Below are 24,732 nucleotides of genomic sequence, written 5' to 3'. Positions count from 1 at the left end.
AAGGGGAAATTAAGGAGGGGGAGGGTGGAGGGAGTATGAAAAGGGAGAGAAGAAGATAGGGGAGGGAAGTTAACAGACCCTAAAAAAACAAACAAACAAACTCCCCCCCCAAAACCAACCAAAAACAAGAAGGGAACACAAAGGGAGGGGCTAGAAAGGGAAGCATAGAAAAGGAGGGGAATAGGGGGACTTATTTAAACTAAATCACTGGTTTAAAAGGTTATAGCTAAAGAAGAAAGGTCAGAATTAGGGGAAGATATGAAAATGCTAGGGAATCCACAAATGACAGTCATAAATTTGAACATGAATGGGATGAACTCACCCATAAAACATAGATGAATAGCAGAATGGATTAGAATCCAAAACCCTACCATTTGTTGTCTTCAAGAAACACACATGAGGTGGGTAGATACTCACAAGGTCCAAATTAAAGGATGGAGTAAGACCTTTTGGGCCTCAACTGATAGAAGGAAGGCAGGAATTGCAATCATGCTATCTGACAAAGCCAAAGCAAAAATAGACCAGATCAAAAGGGATAGGGAAGGTAAATATATTTTGTGAAAAGGGAATATAGACAATGAGGAAATATCACTAATCAACATTTATGCATCAAGTAATATAGCATCCAAATTTCTAATAGAGAAACTAGGAAAATTATAGGAGGAAATAGATAGTAAAACCATATTAGTGGGAGACCTGAACCAACCACTATCAAATTTAGATAAATCAAATAAAAAAAATAAATAAGAAAGAGGTAAAAGATGTGAATGAAATCTTAGAAAAATTAGAGTTAATAGACATATGGAGAAAAATAAATAGGGACAAAAAAGGAATGCACCTTCTTTTCAGCAGCACATGGCACATTCACAAAGATTGACCATACACTAGATCATAAAAACATGGCATACAAATGCAGAAAAGCAGAATTAATTAATGCAACCTTTTCAGATGATAAGCCAATAAAAATAATGTTCAGTAAGGTTACATGGAGAGCTAAATAAAAAAATCAATTGGAAATTAAATAATACCACGCTCCAAAATTGGTTAGGTAGAAAACAAATTTTAGAAACAATAATTTCATTGAAGAAAATGACAATGGTGAGACATCCTTTCCAACTTTATGGGATGCAGCCAAAGCAGTACTCAGAGGAAAATCCATATCTCTGAGTGCATATTTTAGCAAATCAGGGAGGGCAGAGATCAATGAATTAGAAATGCAAATAAAAAACTTGAACAAATTAAAAATCCCCAGAAGAAAACCAAACTAGAGATCCTAAAAATTAAGGGAGGATTAATAAAATCAAAAGTGATAGATCTATTGAACTAATAAATAAGACTAGAAGCTGATACTTTGAAAAAAAGATACAAAATAGACAAAGTACTGGGAAATCTAATTAAAAAAAGGAAAGAAGAAAAGCAAATTAACAGCATCAAAGATGAGAAGGGGGACCTCACCTCCAATGAAGAGGAAATTAAGGCAATCATGAAAAAATACTTTGCCCAAATATATGGCAATAAATATACAAATCTAGGTGATAGGGATGAATATTTACAAAACTATAAATTGCCTAGACTAACAGAAGAAGAAATAGAATTATTAAACAATTCCATGTCAGAAAAAGAAATCCAACAGGCCATCAAAGAACTGCTTAAGAAAAAATCCCCAGGACCTGATGGATTCACAAGTGAATTCTATCAAACATTCAAAGAACAACTAATCCCAATACTATACAAACGATTTGACATAATAAGCAAAGAGGGAATTCTACCAAATTCCTTTCATGACACAAACATGGTACTGATTCCAAAGCCAGGCAGGTCAAAAAAGGAGAAAGAAAAGTATAGACCAATCTCCCTAATGAATATAGATGCAAAAATCTGAAATAGGATACTAGCAAAAAGACTCCAGCAAGTGATCAGGAGGGTAATTCACTATGATCAAGTAGGATTTATACCAGGAATGCAGGGCTGGTTCAATATTAGGAAAACCATCCACATAATTGGCCATATCAACAAACAAACCAACAAAAATCACAAGATTATCTTAATAAATGCAGAAAAAGCCTGTGATAAAGTACAACACCCATTCCTATTAAAACACTAGGAAGCATAGGAATATAAGGGTCTTTCCTAAAAATAATAAACAGTATAGATCTAAAACCATCAGCTAATATCATCTGCAATGGGCATAAATTAGATGCATTCCCAATAAGATCAGGAGTGAAACAAGGATGTCCATTATCTCCTCTATTATTTAACATTGTACTACAAACACTAGCAATAGCAATTAGAGAAGAAAAAGAAACTGAAGGCATTAAAATAGGCAATAAGGAGACCAAGTTATCACTCTTTGTGGATGATATGATGGTCTACTTAAAGAATCCTAGAGAATCAACAAAAAAGTTAGTTGAAATGATCAACAACTATAGCAACGTTGCAGGATACAAAATAAACCCGCATACGTCATCAGCATTTGTTTATATTTCCAACACATCTCAGCAGCAAGAATTAGAAAGGGAAATATCATTCAAAATCAGTTTAGACAAAATAAAATACTTAGGAATCTATCTCCTGAGACAAACAGAGGAACTATATGAACACAACTACAAAACAGTCTCCAAACAACTAAAACTAGATTTGAGCAATTGGAGATACATTAACTGCTCATGGATAGGACAAGCCAATATAATAAAAATGACCATCCTACCCAAACTTATGTATCTATTTAGTGCTATAACCATTGAACTTCCAAAAACTTTTTTTTACTGATTTAGAAAAAAAAAACATAACAAAGTTCATTTGGAAGAACAAAGGATCAAAGATATCCAGGGAAATATTGAAAAAAATACAAAGGAAGTTGGCCTTTCAGTCCCAGATCTCAAACTCTATTATAAAGCAGCAGTCTTCAAAAGAATTTGGTACTGGCTAAGAGACAGAAAGGAGGATCAGTGGAATAGACTTGGGGTAACTGACCTCAGCAAGACAGTCTATGACAAACCCAAAGACCCTAGCTTTTGGTACAAAAACCCAATATTTGACAAAAAACTGCTGGGAAAGCTGGAAGACAGTGTGGGAGAGATTAGGTTTGGATCAACACCTCACACCCTACACCAAGGTAAACTCAGAATGGGTGAATGACTTGAACATAAAGAAGGAAACTATAAGTAAATTAGGTGAACACAGAATACTATACATGTCAGACCTATGGGAAGGGAAAGGCTTTAAAACCAAGCAAGAAATAGAGTCACAAAATGAAAAATAAACAATTTTGATTACATCAATTTAAAAAGTTTTTGTACAAACAAAACCAATGTAACCAAATGAGAAGGGAAGCTACAAATTGGGAAATACTCTTCATAAAAACCTCCGACAAAGGTCTAATTACTGAAATTTATATAGAACTAAATCAATTGTACATAAAATCAAGCCATTCTCCAATTGGTAAATGGGCAAGGGACATGAATAGGTAGTTTTCAGCCAAATTAATCAAAACTATTAATAAGCACATGAAAAAGTGCTCTAATTCTCTGGTAATCAGAGATATGCAAATCAAAACAACTCTGACATATCACCTCACACCTAGCAGACTGGCTAACATGATAGCAAAGGAAAGTAATGAATGTTGGCGGCGATGTGACAAATTTGAGACATTGATTCATTGCTGGTCGAGTTGTGAATTGATCCAACCATTCTGGAGAGCAATCTGGAACTATGCCCAAAGGGCGCTAAAAGACTGTCTGCCCTTTGATCCAGCCATATCACTGCTGGTTTTGTACCCCAAAGAGATAATAAGGAAAAAAACTTTTACAAGAATATTCAAAGCTGCATGCTTTGAGGTAAGAAAAAATTGGAAAGTGAGGGGATGCCCTTCAATTGGGGAAAAGCTGAACAAATTGTGGTATATGTTGGTGATGAAATACTATTGTGATCAAAGGAATAATAAAGTGGAGGAATTCCATGGAGACTGGAACAGCCTCCAGGAAGTGATGCAGAGCGAAAGGAGCAGAACCAGGAAAACATTGTACACAGAGACTGATACACTGTGGTACAATAGAACATAATGGACTTCTCCATTAGTGGCAATGCAATGTCCCTAAACATTTTGCAGGGAACTAGGAGAAAAACAGTATCCACAAGCAGAAGACAAACTGTAGGAGTAAAAACACTGAGTAAAAGCAACTGCTTGACTACAGGGGTTGAGGGGACATGATTGAGGAGTGACTCTAAATGAACACCCAAATGCAAATACCAACAACATGGAAATGGGTTCAAATCAAGGATGAATGTGATACCCAGTAGAACTGCGTATTGGCTGTGGGAGGGGTGCTGGGAAGGTGGGGGAGCAAAAGAAAATGACCTTTGTTTCCAAGGAATAATGTTTGAAAATGACCAAATAAAATAATGTTTAAAAAATAGAAATGCATAATGAAAAAAAGTCTCCCTTAGTATTATTCCTATAGGAAAATTTTTACAGTCAATAAATATGAAATGGTGAAATAAAAAAAAAAAAGAAACAACTGGATGATATTATTTCTACAACTTCTTTTGAGCAAGTTATTCTAAAGAGGATACATTTTTCAAAAATCTTGGCATTTCATCATCAGTATGCCATTGAGGACTTGGAGAATAAAGATTTATTAGATTGCTAAAGACAGAAACTATATTACCAGGGACTGAAGAACACAAGTATTCTGTAGAAATAAAGGCGGTGATTATAGACTGCTTTTAATAGAAGATTGGATTTAAAGAGGAGGAAGGTGAAGAAATATTTACCATACCATGCTACCTCTCAGTCTGATTAGAACTAATGCCCTAAAAGGACCAACTTGTAGACATGCAAAAACATTAAAAATTGATGAACTGTTAGAACATATGAATACAGGGAAAAGGAGTAAAAAATGAATGTTCTTACTACCCTTTGCTTATAATTTCACATATGTTTGGGTTGCAATATTGCCTATTTAGAAATGATCAGTTTATCTTTTAAGCATCATATATGATACAGAGTTGGATTTTAAAGATTGAAAAAAAATGAAAATCATAGTATAACCCCTGCCATATATAAATTTGTTAAGGTAGAAAGAAAATAATTTATTCATCATCATATAATTACTGGTATGCTTGGGAATTGAATGCTAGTATTCTAACTCTAAGCTCACCAATTTTTCCACTATATCAGGTTGAAGTATCTTATGATAATGTATGAGCAATCAAATGTCATTGTTTTACTTTGAACAAATTCACATGTAATTAATAAGAGGTGATGATGCTACATCAAAGTTTGTGTCTTAAATATTGATTAATTAGTATTTTCCTAATTCTATATTGAACAATAATTTTCTCATGAAAGGAAATGTTCTTCAACAAATCTCTTATAAGATGTATTCATTGAATAAAGTCACTAATATTTTAATAGAATTTTAATTTCTATGGTAATACTTTACATAATGAGGATATATAAATAGTGAAAAAGTTGTCTGGACATGGTAAATATTATAATTTCTAGTTTCTCAAAAAAATCTAGTTGAGTATTTTAGCCAAGATAATCTGGGTTTATAAATATGTGATAATTTCCTTAGAGATGCACAATTGTAAATCAGAGGGAATGCCTATGCCTGAGAGCAATTATGATAAGTGGATCTCAGCCATGTCTGAGAAATTGTGTTATCTGTTAGGATTCATTTCACCAATGAATAGGCAAGGAGATATCTTAATTTTACAGGCTTTTTTGAAGTCACGTGTTATTTTAAATTTCAACATTTTTTCTCATGTTTTTTTTTTTTGGGGGGGCAACTAAACATGGGGCCAGTTCCAGAAATAGAATTATTGACCAATAGAAACCATTTTTATTATTTTCTTTTTTTTCAATGTTCAAGATACTATGTTAATAAAAGGTGTAGACTCATGTGATGTAATAAGAGGACATATGGGATATTTTAAAAATTCAAATATGTTATAGAAATACCATTATCAATTATTATCACTAACTCATTAACATTTTTCAAGGCAAGACCTTATCTGAGAGCAATTAGTATCTCTCTTTTTCAATAATTTTTAATTATAAAAAAGATTCTATAGAAATAATCTTCATTTTATGTTTAACTAAATTTCATTTCAATTCCATTTGTTCATGTATCTGTGGAAATAGAAATATTTGATTATGTCTGTCCACAAAAACAAACAAACAAACAAACAATCCTTTGGGGTCTTGAAAATTAAAACATCAGTCATTTTTTTCTCACCTAAATAACAATTTAAGAAAAAAATAATTGAACACGAGAGTAGTATGTTATCAATAAAACATATTTGCATACTCTGAATGTATACTAAATATAAATTAGTTAATAACTCTTTGTATTCTGATATAACTGAAAAATCAACAAACTAGCTCACTTTCTTTGGAGATAAGATTCTCTTTAGGAAAATATGATTAAATAAAACTGAGGTCACAATTTTTCTCAAAGACATAAAGTCTCAAAGACATAATTAAGTAAATATATAACTTTTATTCTCAAAGAATTAATATTATCCTATAAGAATAAATCAAAGCCCAAGTTTTCATGAAGACTCAGGAAATCTTGGGAGTATATACAAAATCAAATCTAAACTCACATGAAAAATGCAGGCATGCTCTATATTATATACACAAACACATGTATGCATGCACATATATACATGTACATAAATCACACACATATGTATACATACATACATATATATGTACACACGAAAAAATGGAACTATGCATAATTATTCCTGTGAATGAGTGTTTTGTTGAAAAATCAAAGATTCTTCTTTCATTTATCCAATAATTTTTGTTCTATCTTAGAAATAAGGATGAGATAACTATATAGTTTTAAGGTCATATTATTAACATTTATTTTAAATCCCATCCATGGCTTCTGAATATAATACAATTCTTCATTCAATGTTTATTAAGGTCTCATTATCATAATAGCATTGTCAGATATTTAAGGCAATAGACATACAAAGATGGAACAAAGAATAACTTTAATGCTTAAGAAAAAAGTTAATTATGTGCATGAAAATAAGTATAATACAAAACAATACAATATGTAAAGAAAATGTTATTTTGCTTCTGATTAAGGAAATATAATTTCCGCTTAGAGCATCAAGAAAGAATTAATGGATGAATTGGCATTTGAGATGAGACCAAGATTACATAAGTTTAGGCAGAGATAGAAATGGAGAAAAGGGAACTGAAGAAAGGGGAAAAGCAAATTCAAAGAGACTGGAAATTCTCATACAAATGTATGGATTAAATCAGTATGGCAATATTTGTACTATAGTTCCTGTTTGTATAATGTTTTAATGATATTTATATAATGTTACCGTAAAGTTACAAAATAATTTCCTCACAGCTTCCAAGAGAAATAGCTACAGGATGGGAAGAATAATAGTGTGAATTAAAGCTATTAGCTAACAGCATTTAACCTTGAAAGGACTCAGAGAGCAGCCCAGTTTGTATTCTGCTGGGTAATAGTTTCCCATTAAAGCCTTTGGATCAGGGAGTGACATGATTCATATATGTGTATTTACACACAGAGAGATAGATAAAATTCCTCAGCTCAAAATTAGGTAAGACATTAATATACAGTTTCATAAAGGTTGAACGGTGAAGGATTTGGGAAGATGATCTTAAAGAAAATTTAAATAACCCAAGTGACAGACGTGGGCTCGTATGTTGGTGGTAGTGAAAGCCAGAAAAGGAAATGTCTGAGAGAAATTGCAGAGTTAGAATTTATCAGATTTGGCAATTGATTTTATGGAAGCAGGGACAGTATTGAATCACGAATAATAATGAAATTAAAACTGCTCTTTTCAAAGTAATGATTAGAACTTTTTCCAAATTGAATGCTTTTTTTTTTAGTACTCAATCTTCTTGCTCTGTCAAGTTAATCACACTATCTCCTAGATATCCTCTATATGATTTCATTATACCATGTTTTCTCACTTCTCAGGCATGATGGGAGTGTCTGAATTATATCCTGAGAGAAATGAAGAGATGACTCATATGGGTACCCTCGTTAAATGAAGGTTCTTTGAGGAGGCAACTGGATTGCAAAGTGCTGAGAAATATTGGATGAGCAAGAGGATCCCTTTGGAGACTTCTGGGAAGGGAAGAAACAAAATATTTTTCTACTTTTCTTTCTCTCTTTTTATCTCTTCCCCTTCCCCTTTCTTTTCTTTCTCTTCATATATGCATAGATGCATATACATACGTGTTATATGTCCATATGTAGATAAGTATACATACCTCATATATGTGTCCACATACACATGTGTGCATATACACTTATGTATGTTTGTAACCTGCTCTAAAGTCTTCAACTGAATGCTATTTCCCAACAAATAGAGAAAGAAAATTGATATATGAACAGGGAGATAGATAAGTAAACAGAAATATAACTGCTCAAAAATAGGATATAATGGAATGAAAACCAGCAATGGAAGCAGCATAAGCTAGGCTCAATCCCTGTTTCTTTCATATACTATCTATCTGAATATGATAATCACATAAACTCAGATAACATTAGTTCCGTGAGCTTATCCCCCACCATATAGTTATGTGGCTAAAAGAGAGAGTAGGATTCTCTAGCCTTTTTTCCTACTACTCTTCTTCAAAGGAGACTTGATTTCATACCAGGAAGAGGAGCCGGAAGTTGGGTTCAGAGGTCACCCTACTCCTCAGAAGGAGCTAGACTCATTTCAGAATTTTATCTATCTCTCTGTGTGTAAATACACATATATGAATAGATACATATATTCACACAGATATACATAAATATATACAGGCAGTTTTCAGTTGATGTAAATTAACATTAAACAAATTCAACTTTATAAAAATAATTCTAGATAAACCTCTCCATTCCTTCTCTCCCAAAAAACTATGTTAACGTCACTATTCAATATCCTCTTCTTTGGGCAGTTGCTGCCACTCTGGGGTCTTCCACTCTCTCTTTCTCCCACTTCATTCCCTCCCCAAAAATATCTTCAAGTGAAAGCAATAGAAAGTCAGAGGGACCACCATCACATTCCCAGCTGCTTACCAGAGTAGAGGTTTTGGTTTGACCCCTCTGGCACAGAGACCTTTTCCCAAGTCTATCCACATCCCATGTTTTTCTTCAGTTTATCCATGGACATTTCTGTTCCTGGCCTCATTTGTAACTTGCCAGTGCCTCTGTCCGGTCCCCACTTAATTGCCTCTTCATTTCCTTCATGTCTTTTTTCTCAGTTCTGGCCCCTAAATGCCCTTAAACAAACTGCTGGGTCCCTCCTTCCATTGTCACACAGAACTTTTCCTGTTTCTCTCCTCCCTTCCTTTTCCATGTTAGAGGTCACATTCACATTAAGAAAAAATGACTTTATGAGACATTTGTGGAATAGTCCACTTACATCAATTGAGAACTTCAGAGAGAAATTCTTTGAAGTTTCTAGTGTGGCAAACTGGGGATGGTTATATGATGGAGCTAGCCAGCTTCTATTTATTATATGTTCTCAGTCTTTTCCCAACAACTTGAAGAATAATGGCCTCTTCCATTTTCTCTCTTGAAGCTGAAAGCCTGAAACACCTGAGGAGACTTAAACCTTTTAGAATGTCTGAAGAAAATTGGAAGAAAAAAGAAAAATAAGTAGTTTTTGATCCTTGTAAGAATAGTGTGCAAAGCATGAAAGTTGAGTCAACTAAGGCTGGGAATGAAAACTCATAAGGAAGGTGGTAAAAAAGGCAAGTAAACAGGGATAAAAGTAGAGACAACAAAGAGATTTTTACTGAAAAAACAAACAAACAAACAACAGAAGATCAAAGAGGGTATTTCTATTTTGGGGAATGGGAAGGTGATAATAGATGATAGAAAAATAAGAATCATTCGATTGTGATTTTTTTGCTATTTAGATTAGAAACAATGTTATGAAAAATGGTTAAAAGAGATTGGAAATCAAAGAGAAATTAAGGGCATATCTAAATGACCTTAACATACTCAAATGACTATATAAACTATATCCTGAAGTACTGAAAGGAATATCAGATGTGATTGTTTGGTCAGGGAGTTGTTCTTGAAAAATTATAGAGAATGGAAAGATATCATAGCACACAGATATATACATATTTTCTAGATTTTCTAAAAAATAAAATAAAAAGTTGAAAAACCAAATATATATGTGTGTATGGATTTATTAAACAGAATTATAAGCCTGACATTGATATCAGGCAATTCTACAATAGTTTTTAAATGGTTGGTTTTGAGTATTTAGAATGTGAAATTGTGATCCCTAAGAATCACACAATGGGTTAATCAAAAACATGTCATATGAGAACACACCCAATGGCTTACTTAACAATTTTCCTAGACAGATGGCTGAAATGAATGCCAGAGATAGATGGAAGATATCAGAAATATATATATTTTAAAATTTCAGATCATGATTTGATTAGGTCCCCTTTTAAGGCACCAAATTGCCCTTAATGGACAAAACTGAGAAATGTGTGATTCAATTGATTCAGAATTAGTTGAATGAGTAGATCAAAAAATTAATGAAAGGATTAATTTCAACCGCAAAGGAGATTGTTAGAGGAATCAGTTGGCCTTGTAATAATATAATGTTTTCTTTAAAGGCTTACATTAAAAATATATACTCATATATTCAAGTTAGGTAAAACTGGAAGAAAAACTAGAATTTCAATAAGAGAGAGGAGCTCCAAAGAAATTCTGAAGCTCTAGAATCCTGGACAAAACATAATAAAATTTAATATGAAAGGGACAGATGTAAAGATCAACATATAGGTTCAAAATATCATCTACATCACAATAGGATGGAAGAAGATTTGTTCTAAAATATACTGCAATTAAAAAAGGTAGTTTTTTTTTATTAATGAACCACAAGTAATTCAATTGTTATAAAAAATTTTGACATGACTGTCCACCAAAGGCTAATGTGGTTTTAACTTCAATAACATCTCCACCATATCCAATGCCTCATTGATGCTGGTGTTCACCAACTCCAATTGTGCTAATTTCCATCTATCTATAGTATCTTCAATGATGTGATTAAATGTGATTATAGAGAATATATCCAATATTTTAAAGCCTCTTTCTAGTACTTTGGATGTTAACTAGGTGCCAATGTAACACTCAAGCTACCTATTTTTGTCTTTTACTCTTATTCATGACCAGCGAAAGGTAGACACAAATGTGTGTTGGTTTGTCCATCCATAAAAAGGAATCTATGAAGCATGTGCAGAAATTGCACTTAAAAAAAATGCATCTTGCCAGGTAGACTAAACCAAGTTGAGTGTGATCAACATGCCTCAAGCCCATTGGTTAGTGGATATCTAACCCAAGCATATGAAGACATCCCCAAGCAGAATGGACTTATGAAAACAAGTATGAAAGTGACTGAAGCAAGCACTTTGGAGCCTTATAGCTTAATTAGACATTGAAAAGGCCATGGTCACCAACTACATCTCATGCTGTCACCTCTCATCCTGACTTTTATCTTTCTACTCAACTTCAATGAATGAAAATAATGACTGTGCAATTCTGCCTCACTTAAAACCAGTTCATACACACACATCACAATATCACTCCAACATGACATTCATTCTTTTCAGTAATAAAGGATAAATAACATGACTAGAACTCTTCCTTTCCTGGTTCTATTTTTCTGTAATAATATTCTTTTTTACCCACATATGATAAACAAGTCATTAAGAGATAGATAGATGATTCAGTGGAGAGAGACCTGGGTCTCAAGTTAGGTAGACCTTAGTTTAAATCTGGCCTCAGACACCTTCTAGCTCTCTGACCTTGGACAATTCACTTATCCTCCATTTGCCTTAATCCACTAGAGAAGGAAATGAAAAGCCACTCCTGTATCTATGTCAATTAAACGCCATGGACAGTATTGTCCATGGGGTCATTACGAATTGGACACAAGTGAATGACTGAACAATAATAATGCAGTATATCCTGGATAATATATGACAAAATATAATCATCTATTTTATAATCTATCATTGATTTTTGCCTTCTCATTTTGTGTCTTCAGATTTCAAATAATTGTTTATTTAATGATAGCTCCTCATGCTATATTTCATAAATGTAAAATATGCATACACATATATGTATTGAGAGAGAGAGGGAGAGAAAGAAAGATATGCATGGAGGGTGAAGGTAAGTACTAGGAGCTTTAGATTTTCTTCTTTTGGTAGGCATTGGATTTGGATTCCTTCATTTCCATGGTAAAACACTGTTGTGAATTCTGTTCAGTTGTTTAGGTTAACACATTTTACTTAATTTGCTAGGAATCAATACATTCCCTAAATCCATCATCTGTCATAGTTCTTTTTTTATTTATAATTGGTCTTTTTCATAGGAGGATTTACTATCTGGGAATATTTAATGTACAATTATATAACTTTATTGTTTAAAATCAACAGACCTAAAAGTATTTTAATCAACATTCATTTTCATTGTACACTTAGAGTCCAAATGGAAAACTTAGAAACAGAGACTGCACCTGAAATTATTTGTATAAATATTTCCCAATTATGATTACTTAAGAATTTTCACAAGTATTTGCTCAACAAATATTGATGTCATATGAAATAGAGGGCTGACAGTTGTATGGCTAATTTGATAGGTGTGGAAAACAACAATAATCTATTTCAAGATTGCACTTACCTAAAGTGACTCCTTATATTTGCAAAATTAATAATCAACAAATTCTACTCTGTGCATGTTGTTTTAATTCCTCTTACATATTTCTTTGCAAGAGAATCATATTTACTTGCATGCCAACAATATAACACTAAGATTACTCCCCAGGTGATGTCTATTTTTAAAAAGAAATGGATGCCAGCACAGAGGAATGAAACATTATGGGCATCTTCCTCACTAATGAAGGCTTGTCCCTGGGCATTCTTTGGCCACCATATCAGTACTTATTAGAAACAAAACAGGAAACACACACACACATATAAACACACATACACACTGATTCACATAAACCCCAAAACAATTAATTAACAGGCATTTTAAGTGCTATGTTGATAACAAAGAATGCATAAGAATAAATGGAATTTCTTTTTAGGAGCTTACATTCTACTGGGGTGAAATAACATGCATCTATTTAAGTAAATACAAAATTTATGTAAATAAATCTGAACTATGTTAAGGGTGACAGAGCACTAGGTGCTGTAGGGTCTCCTGTGGAAGGTCATATTAAAATGGAGAATTCTTGCAAATTAGGAATTTCTAAAGATATAGATATAGAATACAATATCCATGAGGGAAGAGATTCTCTCATTTTTGTATTTATATCTCCCCTACTTAGCATAGTGTCTAACATGTAATTGGACTTTAATAAATATGTGAAGATCAGTTGATTGAAACAAAAAGAAAGTACATTCCCAGCATGATACATCTTTCATGCAAAACAATGAAATGAGACAAAACTGGTGCAGATGTATGTTTTGAGGAGAAGGAGATAAAATATCCTTCTAGCATTGCAAATAAAGATAGACTTAGAGTCAGAGGATCATAGCTCAAATCCTATCTATGTCACATATTATTTGTGTGACCCTGAGTATATCACCTGATCTTAGTTTAATTATCTATGAAATAAGTGGGTTGAAATAGATAGATAACTTCAAATCCAGGATCTCTAAGATTTATTTGGCTGTTTTTGGCTGAGAATATTGTTCCGAGGTAATTTTAGTAGTGTATTCATTTATCAGAGAAAATATTTTTCCCCAAAGGAAGATTTTCATTTTGTTGCTATTGTTGTCCAGCTGCTTAGAACCACAGAACAGGCTGTGCACTGATTTCCTCCTTCCTACAACAATTTTTGGCTGTTTTTCTTTTTTTAATAATTCTTATGCTTCCTGACCTGCTATATTTCAATTTTTATCATTGCTTTTTCTTTATCTTCACATCTCTCTTGTGTATCTTAAGTAGGTCATTTGTATCTATTTTAAAGGTCATTGTCTGGTGCTTTTGCCTTCCTCTGATACTGTGCTCAGGAATAGTCCTTCCCCTCCCTTTCAGAGGACCTACACCTGAGTCTCACCTACCCTTCCTACTGCTGACTCTCAGCATCTTTGGATAATGGCTGTGCTTATTAAATTTTCTGCACATTCAACTGAATTCTGGGAATTTATTACACTCATGTTAGCAGCTTTATCATTCTTATTTTGCATGCTTCTTTTATTTTTTTAGGTTGCATTTTTCCTTATTTTGGGGGAACTCTTATTCCGGCCTGCTTACATAGGGTATTTACTGCCATATGCTCAATGGCTCTCTCTTGGGCCTCTATTTGCATTACTTTTTGTTTTCATATTTGGCACAGGAAAGTTTCTTTTTATAGTAACAGTCCTATTTCCCTGAATAAGCATTTCAGGTTATCATTTCTTTTGTTTCTTTTCCAATAAGTCCCTTTGTATAGTATGAATAGTTGGGAATTCCATCCCTGATTGTGTCTCTATGTGTGTAGAATAATTATAAATGGTTAAAATACAGAAATGATTTAGCTATGACTCCTATACAGTGGAAAGAACATTGAGTATAGAAAGAACAATGAGCATAAATTCACGTATGTGTTAAAATCTCAGTTCTGACAAGTTTTAAATATTTAGTTTGACCATGAAAAAATTTCCTTAAATTCAATGTTTACCTATAAAATAAGAATATTTTCTACCATCCTATAAATAAGAGTAATCTTTATAATATATGTAAATATAGTGAAAGGTTTAAATGGAATAATTCTTATTTCATGCTTATACTATAAAATAAAGAGCATAAAATATAAAATAAAATATTTCATTATTTTTTATTATTATGCTATCAAGGCAAAGCGATGAGAAATAAAAACCCAGTAATAAAGTTTTTACCAAAGACATGTAATTGATAAGCTAGTTTCTGAAGACCTGGTCATACTGAATATTTCTCTAAATATTTAGTATTAAAACCCACCCAGAGCCATGTTGTATTCAAATTTTGTCAGGACAATTATATTTGTCTAGTAATGATAAAATCCACAAAAAGCTATAAGTGTGAGTTTTACAAAGATTTAGATTGACCTGAGTTTGATAATCCTAGAAGAATTCTATTGCTGAGTATGATAAGCAATTAGATGTTCAAGCTGACCTAATGTAACTAACTATATTTGCACATAAGTAATTACTGCCTTCAGGTATTTTTTAAATTAGATTTCTTTTACTTCTTGTTTCCCAAAGTGCTCTTCAACTGTTTGTATATTTTTATCCAGATTTATGATTTCATCTATTTAGGGTCCCCTGGGGAATAATTCTCTCTGCCAATGCAGATCAGCCCATACTCTGAAATTTAGAGTCTTCTTTAGTTCCCCGGGGGGAAATAAGCATCTTTCCTTGGGTGACACAGATTAAATGTGTGTGACTTACAACTTACAACTTAAACTTCTGAGTCAACTCGCTATAATATCATATTACCCTTCAGAAATCTTAAAATGATTTTTTCTCAAGTTATATATAAAGACTGGGTTAATTGGAAACCCTATATCTTAGGTGGGATGAGATTGGGTATAAGGACAAGTATTGTCATTGAACTTCAGTGACTGTATATAAAAGTTTGGTTCTGATGATCCAGCTTGGACACACAAAGGGATGTGTTACTAAATTAGGAAACATGAGAAGTGAGAGAGAGAATAATGATCTGAACCTACATTTTTAAAGTATAAATTCAAAGCTCTGTCTACTATGGTCCAAGAATAATTATTCAACATGATAATGAATTAAACACATTTTCTTCAATATGCCTAATACATACAGACTAAATATCTCTATATTTTCCCTCCCATCCTTAATAAATTGGATCATTCCATGTCTTATTTGAGCTTCTAAAATCCTAAAAACATATGAAATATGGAATCAGAGGAACTGGGTTCAAATTCCAGGTCTCCTACTTAATACCCACATGATGCTGAGAGAATGACTTATCTTCTCTAGGCAGAATATTCCTCATATATGATTATGGGATATGATGTATGTATGTCTTTGGATCTCCAGCACCTACTCAGTGTTGGAACTAATGCCACCAATGTTCATCCTGATATGTCTATCCTAGCCATAAATTTATTAGCATATAAATCCTGGGGGGCTTTTTTTAGGAACATAAAAGTTAAAGAACCTCCCCAGGCCTCACAGTTTACTGAGTTATATATGAGAAATGAGCCCAGCTTTTCCTTAATTCCAGTCCCTTCACTGTACTATGATGTCCCTTGGTGCTAGCAGTAACATAATTATGGGGGGGAGGGTAAAATTTCCTTGAAAAAGTCAGTACTTAAAAATATTTATTACAGTGAAAGGAAGGGGCTTGGATAAAAGGCCTCTGAAGTTCCTTTCAGCTCTAAGAGGCAGGATCTTAAGTTTTTGGTTTAAATATGGATATAAACTGTCTGTCTATATTTCTGACAGAAGTTTCGGAAATACTTTAAAAAAAAAAGAAGAAAGAGTGCTGTAGATCCCATTAGCCATTTTTTGTCACCATGTGCAAAATTAGATATTATAAAGCTTTTCAGGATTTGTGGCCAAAAATCCCAATGTGGGCTAACTTGATGAAACAAAATGCTCTCCATCTTTGAGCAAGGTAAACGCCATCATGACCTTAAGTTTGCCTGTCTCAGTTCTACCTGGATAAATGTATTTGAGCTTTCATCAAGCCGTTTCTGATTTTTATTACTCTTTGCATTCTGTCTACTAACTGAAAACAGGATTCCTTCAGATTCCTGGGCAGTGTGCCACCACTTTGGGCCATGGGGCCAATAAAAATCATTAGCAATACATAAATTTTATCCAGTGGGCTTTCCTGAACATGTGTGAGTATTCATAAGGTTAGCTTACTGAAATCCACATGTTTTGTCTCATCCTGCGATCAGCATTTACTCTAAACTGGTTAGCAAAATGCCCTTGTATGATTACATTGACAATTAAATCAAAAGCTGATCAATATGTGGCTCGAATAGATGGATAAGATAGACAGATTTGCTAATAAAAACATAAGATGACAATGGAAATCAGGATTTTCCCCAAAGTCTAGGTCCAAAATTTAGTCTCCAGTTCCATTTCAAGTATTTCTAAAATGCAAGATGAACATCTTCATGAAACGAGAAATCTTTGGTCAAAAGTGAACATATACATGGTTAGAGTTATTAGATGTGTCAGTTCCCTTATCATATTGCAAAACCAAAACTAGCTTTCTTCATTTGAAATTCAAAATTGTCCTTTGCAGATGTCAAGTAAGGTGCCATTTTCTGTCTTTGAGTTTTATGACTTTTCCTTGTGTATTTCTTGGAAAGCGAGAAGTACTTTATTTCTTTGAAAAATATGTGTTTTCCCCTTTGTGTCAGGTAAAAAACAAAGCACAGACACAGTTGGAAGAATATGTGAAGTCTATTAACTCTGATGTTTAATTAAAAAGTGCCAGTACCATAGCAACGGCCACACAACACATAAACATGTTACTTCCAGTGAATGTAACACCTATTTCAACACAATCCCCAGTGTGTTTCTTTGGTTCATTGTAAAGAAACTTAATGAAAATAAAATGTCAGATGTAAGCATTAAAATAGACTTGATAGATGGTGATAGATATTGTAGTCAAGAGCAAAACTAATTTCTTAAGAATAATGAAACTTTAAAAAAATGTCTTGTACCTCAGTTGTCATCAGTGGAATCATTGTGAGTTCCAATAATTTGTTTCTAAATGGTGACTGTGAATACTATGGCACTGATGCTAGAAATCAAATGATAACAGAGCCAAAATTCTCAGGTTAAAAAAATCGTTAAAAGTATACAAATCTTGTAATTTAAACCAGAAGGTGACCTACTTTAAAGCTGATGTAATCTGATGGGAAATATATTTTGGGCCATAAACATCTCCTTTATTTTTTTCTTTTATAACAACAAAGTAACACCTTTTTCAATACTGAGAAATTAAATGCAAATTATGGCCAAAGGGTTTTGTATGATGCAGGGGTTGTTAGTGTTTGAAGGAGAGTTCAGAGAACCAAGGAACAGGAGGGAAATAGCCTATCCACCTGCATTTACTCAGAATGATATTGAAACTCTATTAGACAGATGGGGTTCTATTTTTAAAGACCTCCAGGGAAGGTGGCTCTACAACCTGTCTAGGTAGGCTATCCTCATGTTTACTGCATTGTTGCTAGCTGTTCAACTAATATTTGTAAATTTATATAAGTGTATGGAGGACCAAAATTGACACTAAAAACTAAGAAAATAAAAATAAAGTACAAATCAAAAAAATTGAAATGAGTTTTAACTACACAGAAAATATCCCAACAGATGGAAATGTATTTGATTTAAAATTAACAAGGGGGAAAGTTGGGGAAAGAAAACTGTTTAATAGTCCCCCCAAAGTTACAGCAATATTTATCAGTCAAAATATTTAAAATATATATTTTAAAAAAATAAATATTTCTTTACTCATTGAATTATCAATCACAAGCATATCTCTGAAATAATTTCTTTTATATTACAATTTTGTAGCATTTTTCCCTCTAAAAGGAAATAATTTACCCTCATCTTCCTAAATTATTCTTGGCATCTTTCATTGCTCTTTATTTTTCACAGAGGAAAAGAATTATACTTCAGAATTTATTTTCCCTCATTTCCTACCTTTTTTTAAACTCTTGTTTAAAAAACTTGTTTGTCCCCAAAGAAAGATAAAACAACAATATTGGGAGCCCAGAGAGCATTAGAATATGAACTATGTGAACATGAACTTGCAAATTGTTATATTTTAAATAATTCAATTATTATTCATTAACTTTTAAATACAATATATAACTAATTCTTTCGATAAAAAAGAGAAAAGATGAAGCAGACACTATCTTCAAAAACTTTAGGTTTTGTTTTCCTTACAACATTAAAAATAGCATAATTCTGAATTAAATGATTTTTTCTAATCCCTTCAGTTATTAATTACATTTCCCCAAAGTTTGTTTTAAACTGATATTCAAAATTTAAAATAGCAATATAGTTTATTTTTATATATTATCTGTATTTCTTAACATGTGACTGGAAAAGTCTCTTTTTTCATAGACCTGTTCAATATATTTAAACCACTATCTAAAGTCCTAAAGTGGACTCTTATTTATTCCAAATTTAAGCATATATTTAATTAATTTATTAATTTATTTTTACTTATACATAGAAACAGTTTTTGACAATTGTTTTCAGACATTTTAAGATTCACATTTTTTTACTTCCATCCTTTCCCTCACTCCTCCTTGAGCTACCTGGTGGATAGTCTGATATAGTTTATATCAGAACTTTCATACAATAAATATTTCCATATTGTTCATGTTGTGATAGAAGACATATCACACAAAGGAAATAAAGTGGAAGATGCCATGAGCAAATATTTTAAATCATCTTTATAAACTTCTAAGGTTGTCATATATCTATTCTTAGGTACTAAATACCTTGAGCATAAACCCAAAAAAGACTCAAAGCTTATGTTTCCTAAACCTCAATAAATATAATGTACTGTTATTTGTGTTTTCATAATATTTTATCATTCCATCTTTTCCTGTGATTTATAGATGCTATTCCTGATCTGTATCCTCACTGTGACCTCCAATTTTTCTACCCTCCTGGTTTTCTTGCCATCATCCTGTCATGGCTACACTCTCTCTCCTCACTTCTCTCTCTTAAACTCTTGGTGGCCATTAGTGGAGAATACCCTCTTCATTATCTCATATCATTCATTTATCTCCCACCACTATCTCCTACTTCACCTTATCTCACTTGAGAAGACAGTGCTATACATCTGCATCCTTGATCTTAACAATAGATCATCTTTCCACAATATCTATCCACAATCCATCATAAACAATTTCTCTCAATCCCTCACTTTCTGTTTCAGTCTATCATGCCCTTAGAGAAAAGAATTTTCACTTATCCAACCATACTTGCTAACCCTTAGTTAATAATTATACTACCTTTTTGAGATAAATTTGAGCAAATTGCTCAGTCTTTACCTCTACTTTCTCTCTTCTTGTTTAATTCTAAATCCAAATATGGTATCCACCTTTAAAATCAACTGAAATTGTTCATGCTGACCCATTAGGGATATTTAAATTGTGAAATCTCAATTGCCTTTTCTTAATCTTCATTTTTCTTGAACTATGACCTCTTAGAAGCCCTTGCATTGTTGATCAGCTTCTTTTCCCTGGATACTGTAAAGTTGTTTTTATACTGCTACCACCTGCTTCTCCTTCTTGGTATCCTTGGGAATCTCAAGAACTAAATGGATTTCCTACTGTGCCATATTCTGGGCACTATTGTATTTTCTCTATATTTATATTTTGTCATTTTTCAAACTCATCAGTTCACTTGGGCTTAACTATGACTATGCAGATGATTTTTATATGTCAGATATATCAAGCCCTAACCTGTATCATGATTTCCAGTCTCATATCATCACCAGTATGTTAGACTTTTATTATAGCACATTCCGTAGGCACTTCAAACTCAAAATGTCTAAAACAGAAGGAATTATATTTCACTATGTTTAATGATTTTGGTATCTATACTAGGTCTTTTGCATTAACTTCCTAATTTATCTCCTTTACTCAAGTCTTTTCCACTTTACATCATTCTCTACTCAGTTTACAATGCTTAGTTAGCACTGTCCCTGGCACATTGCAATATTTATTGGGAAAGGAAATGGGGAATTGGAAAACAGGGGATAACTTGAGGTTTGTATGGGGTATGGAGGAGTCGAGGGGAGAGAGAATATTGCTTGGTGAGGCAAAGGAGAGAGAGATGCCCTCTGCTGAGAGGAAGCAGCAGGTGTCTGATAAGGACTGTTTGTCCTGGAATGACTGAACTGAAGTTCAGCTCCCTCTATGACCAAAAAAGATAGTCCACTTATCTGACGGCAAGTTCAGATAATATAAAGTTTAATAACAAGTTGGGATTGGAGTTTTTTCCTCAGATTCAGAGTTGAGGCCAGGCCCAGAGGCTGACAAAGGGTTCTCCCACTCCCGTCTACTCTATATCAGTCCTGCTTTGTCTAATTCAGATTCTTAGCAGTAGACAGAAAGCAAACAAGGACAGTTCTAACCTTCAGAAGCCTGTGTCTTCGGGCTGAACCAAGAAGAGCACACCACTCCAGACTGGGCTAAACAAGCTCCTCCCTTCTCCAATACCAGAAAGCAAGTCCCACCAGGCAGGAAGGAAGTGCTAGTCACAAGACCCAAATGCCACTCCCAGTTGCCCCTTCCCCACCAACTGTTAGTCTAGTTTCCTTTCCACAACATTGTAACTTTGGCTTAAATCATTGAACTGGGCACTAAGCACACACACACACACACACACACACACACACAAATATTTTTTGAAGTTTTTATCCTCAGAGAGTTTATATTCTACTAGGGGATTCAGTATATAAATAATAAGGCAGACAAAATTTTATTCCATTTTGGAGAAAGCAAAAACCACTTGGGGCATGAAATAATTAAAAACCATTTCAATGAAGTATGACCTTTTTAAAAATAAAATTTAGAGATATTAAGAGGTGAAGAGAGAAGCCATTCTAGGAATGGCAGGCAACCTAATGAGAGTTAGAGTTAAGATATGGAATGTTGAAGTCGGGAAATAATATTTAGTCCAGTTGGGATGCAATAAGGAGGAAGGAGTAATGTGAAATAAATCTGGAATGATAAATTAAATCAAATTACCAAATCTTTTAAATGCCAAAACAGGGAGCTTATATTTTATCTCAGAGTCCACAGGAAACCCTTGAAGACTTTGACATATGTGCAGATGCATGGATACTTTAGGAACATTCATTTGAAAATTGTATGGAAGAAAGTACCAGGGAGAAAAGAGAACCTAGAATCAGAAAACAATTTAGGCATTAACAATGATAAAAGTGAAGGTATCAGTGATTACTTGAATTCTGGGTCATATTATAAAAATAAAAATAATGAGAGTTAAGTATGATTAGATATGGAAAGTGGGGAGGAAAGAATCAAACATGAATTTTTTGACCTGGTTAATTGAAATTGTACTGCTTTCATCTACAAAAAATAAGAAGGAAAGGTAATGTGTTGAGATGGGATAGGGTTAATATTCTATTCAACTCATGTTTCCCTTCTCTAGGAAATTAAGAGACTTTTCCAAATACCTTGTGGAAATCAAGATAAATAATACATCTATGACATTTCCCAATCTACAGGTCTAGTAAACTTATGAAAAAGCAACAAGAAAAGCATATAAATGCAACACATTTATATGCACATTTTATGTAACTCAAATTAATCTGTATTAACTTAAAATAGCATGAACTCTATTTTCCAATTACATTACAATAGTCTATTATTCAGCTAGAAATCTCTGGGTGATTATATACAAAGTATTATTTTATGAAGTTTAGAATTATACAGAAAATCACCCCAATAATTGAGATGTTAAGTACTGCAAATTGTAAAAGATTCTGATATAAGATTGTCATCTAATTTGAGAACATTCTCAAGGGGACTGAAACCAGTTAATCCTTACATTCCTAGGCACAGGTGTTTATATTCAATGGAAAAAAATGGATTAATCAGCCAGACCCCCCCAAAAAAAAAGTATCCTGTCCTACTTTGTGTGTTGGGGTTGAGAACTATAGGATAGAGAATACAAATCATAACTATCCTTTCTATATTAGGATCATAGATTAGAAAGTGACTTCAAAATCTAAATAATGCACCTCCCTCAGTTTTCTGAAAGCAAATAGATTAAAGGAATGGGGGAGGGGGGGATAAAATCAGCAAACAAACATATTTTGAATATAAAGTACTGTACCAGTCACCCAGGGGAACACTAAATATCAAATAGTTGCCATTTCTCCTTCATTTTATCAAGGATCAAAAAAAATTACCTCCTTTCAAGAACTTTCAGCTTAATTTATTAATCACATAGTTAGTTACATCTGTGTACCTGAAATCAGGAAAACTGAGTTCAAGTCTTCCCTGTAGACCCTAATTGTTACTCAGGTTAAATTACTTAACCTCTACTGACCTTACTTAATTTTATCTTTTCTTACTTGGGGTAATAATAGCAACTATCTCCTAGGGTTGCAAGAATCAAAGAAGATATGTAAATAGCTTTGCAAAACACAGTGTGATGTAAGTTTTAGCTCTTGTACAACAGTTCAATATAGTATGAAGAGTGCTTGCAAATTGGTTAGTCCAAACTCCAGGATTTATAAGTGGGGAAATGCACACTCCCAGAACTTGTGTCTTGGGTGGTTAACAGAGCAAGAATTGGAATTAGGCCCTCTCTAAATTCAGAGCTCCTGCCACTTCAACATACTGCCTTCCAAACCAGGTAGTGGGTTAAGCATACCTTGGATGCCTCTGAGAAGTTGTAATTGCACATGATTTCATACTAAACTATTTTAAGAAGGACCAGAATATCCGGATACCTCTCACTACTAGATAGGTCTGGTCTTTCTAGTGTTAACTTGCATTGCAGGGTGTTTTTGAAGAAAATCTGAGTTAAAATGTTTTTTGTTAAAAAGGGACAATGCCTTGCTTTCGCCTAGAATGATTTAGATTTCAGAGTACAGGTGGCTGGGATTTGTCTTTTCAAGAAAAAGCTTCAGCAGAGAAAAATGATCACAACAGTAGGCATTTCCAGAGGCATGATAACGTGTCTTCTAAATACTGTACTGGTATCTCTATTAAATCTGCCATTGTTGCCATGTGGAGGAAGGCTTAACTGTTTTTAAAGGTGTTCCATAAATTTAGCAACATATGTGCACTGATCTAAGCATTTCCTCCAGCCCCTGGGCTCTATGAATGTCTGGCTCGGAGTTTCCGTACTGATCTTCTGCATTCCCAAGCGACTATTCTAAAAACAGAAGGGGAGGTTCAGTGCCAGGACATGCTATATGACTACCACATAGTACGTATCTTACCTCACTGACTCCCGCCGGCTCTTCCTTTCCTCGACAGGTACGGGGTAGAGAGAGTGGAATGGTCGAGAAGCCTAATACTAAAATAGCAACATGGAAATACTGCTTTTCTCTTCTGGTACCCTAAAATGCCCTTGTTTATTTTTCCATATGACTCTTTCCTCTTAGGTCTCCTCCTTCCTACCGTGATCTACTTCCTGCAGCTCACCTCAATCTGTTTTCCTCTCCATTGGCCGACTGCCAGCTGTTAAGGCAGTTTTGAAGCTATTTATAACCGAGGGGCTTCAGAGGTGACCCTGCAGCCTGGGTACTATCCTGCCATGTTGACACAAGAGCCATCCTCCCCAAAGCCCCTGGGGCAAATCAATCTTAACTATCCAGAGTGAAAAGTGAATTAGAGTCCAAACTTTATGCCCCGAGGAAGCCTTGGCAGCTCTCATAGTCACTTTAAGCTTTGCTACAAAGCTGGAAGCAAACATTCTAAACGGAGAATGTGAGTGTTTAAAGCCGAATGAGATGAAAACTCAATGCATGTTGGGACACATGGGAAACAAACGCACGAGGACTCATCCTGAGGGATTTACAGTCTAATAAGGGAGACAAGGTGAACCATCAAAAGATCATTATTTTCATGTACATATGAATGTAATAATCACAAAAGTGATTTAGTCCTAAAGGTGAGTAAGAGATTTTGTGGTTTTGGCTCAACCAAGAAGGAAGCAAGAGGGATCTGGATCACATC

General features: G+C 33.7%; 1 long non-coding RNA gene across 1 annotated transcript in view; it reads right to left on the bottom strand.

Moving 5' to 3' along the window:
- The window catches only part of LOC103099295 (uncharacterized), a 97,038-nt gene extending 72,602 nt beyond the window's left edge, over window positions 1-24,436 (bottom strand). Inside the window, exon 1 of the long non-coding RNA XR_471383.3 lies at window positions 23,994-24,436. This is a non-coding gene — a long non-coding RNA (uncharacterized LOC103099295). The remainder of the gene's footprint in view (window positions 1-23,993) is intronic.
- Between the last annotated feature and the right edge of the window lie 296 nt (window positions 24,437-24,732).

The sequence above is a fragment of the Monodelphis domestica genome, chromosome 8, assembly GCF_027887165.1.
Source record: "Monodelphis domestica isolate mMonDom1 chromosome 8, mMonDom1.pri, whole genome shotgun sequence".
Taxonomy (NCBI): Eukaryota; Metazoa; Chordata; class Mammalia; order Didelphimorphia; family Didelphidae; genus Monodelphis; species Monodelphis domestica.
The sequence above is the reverse complement of the archived record's forward strand: the minus strand, read 5'-3'. Positions and strand labels throughout refer to the sequence as shown.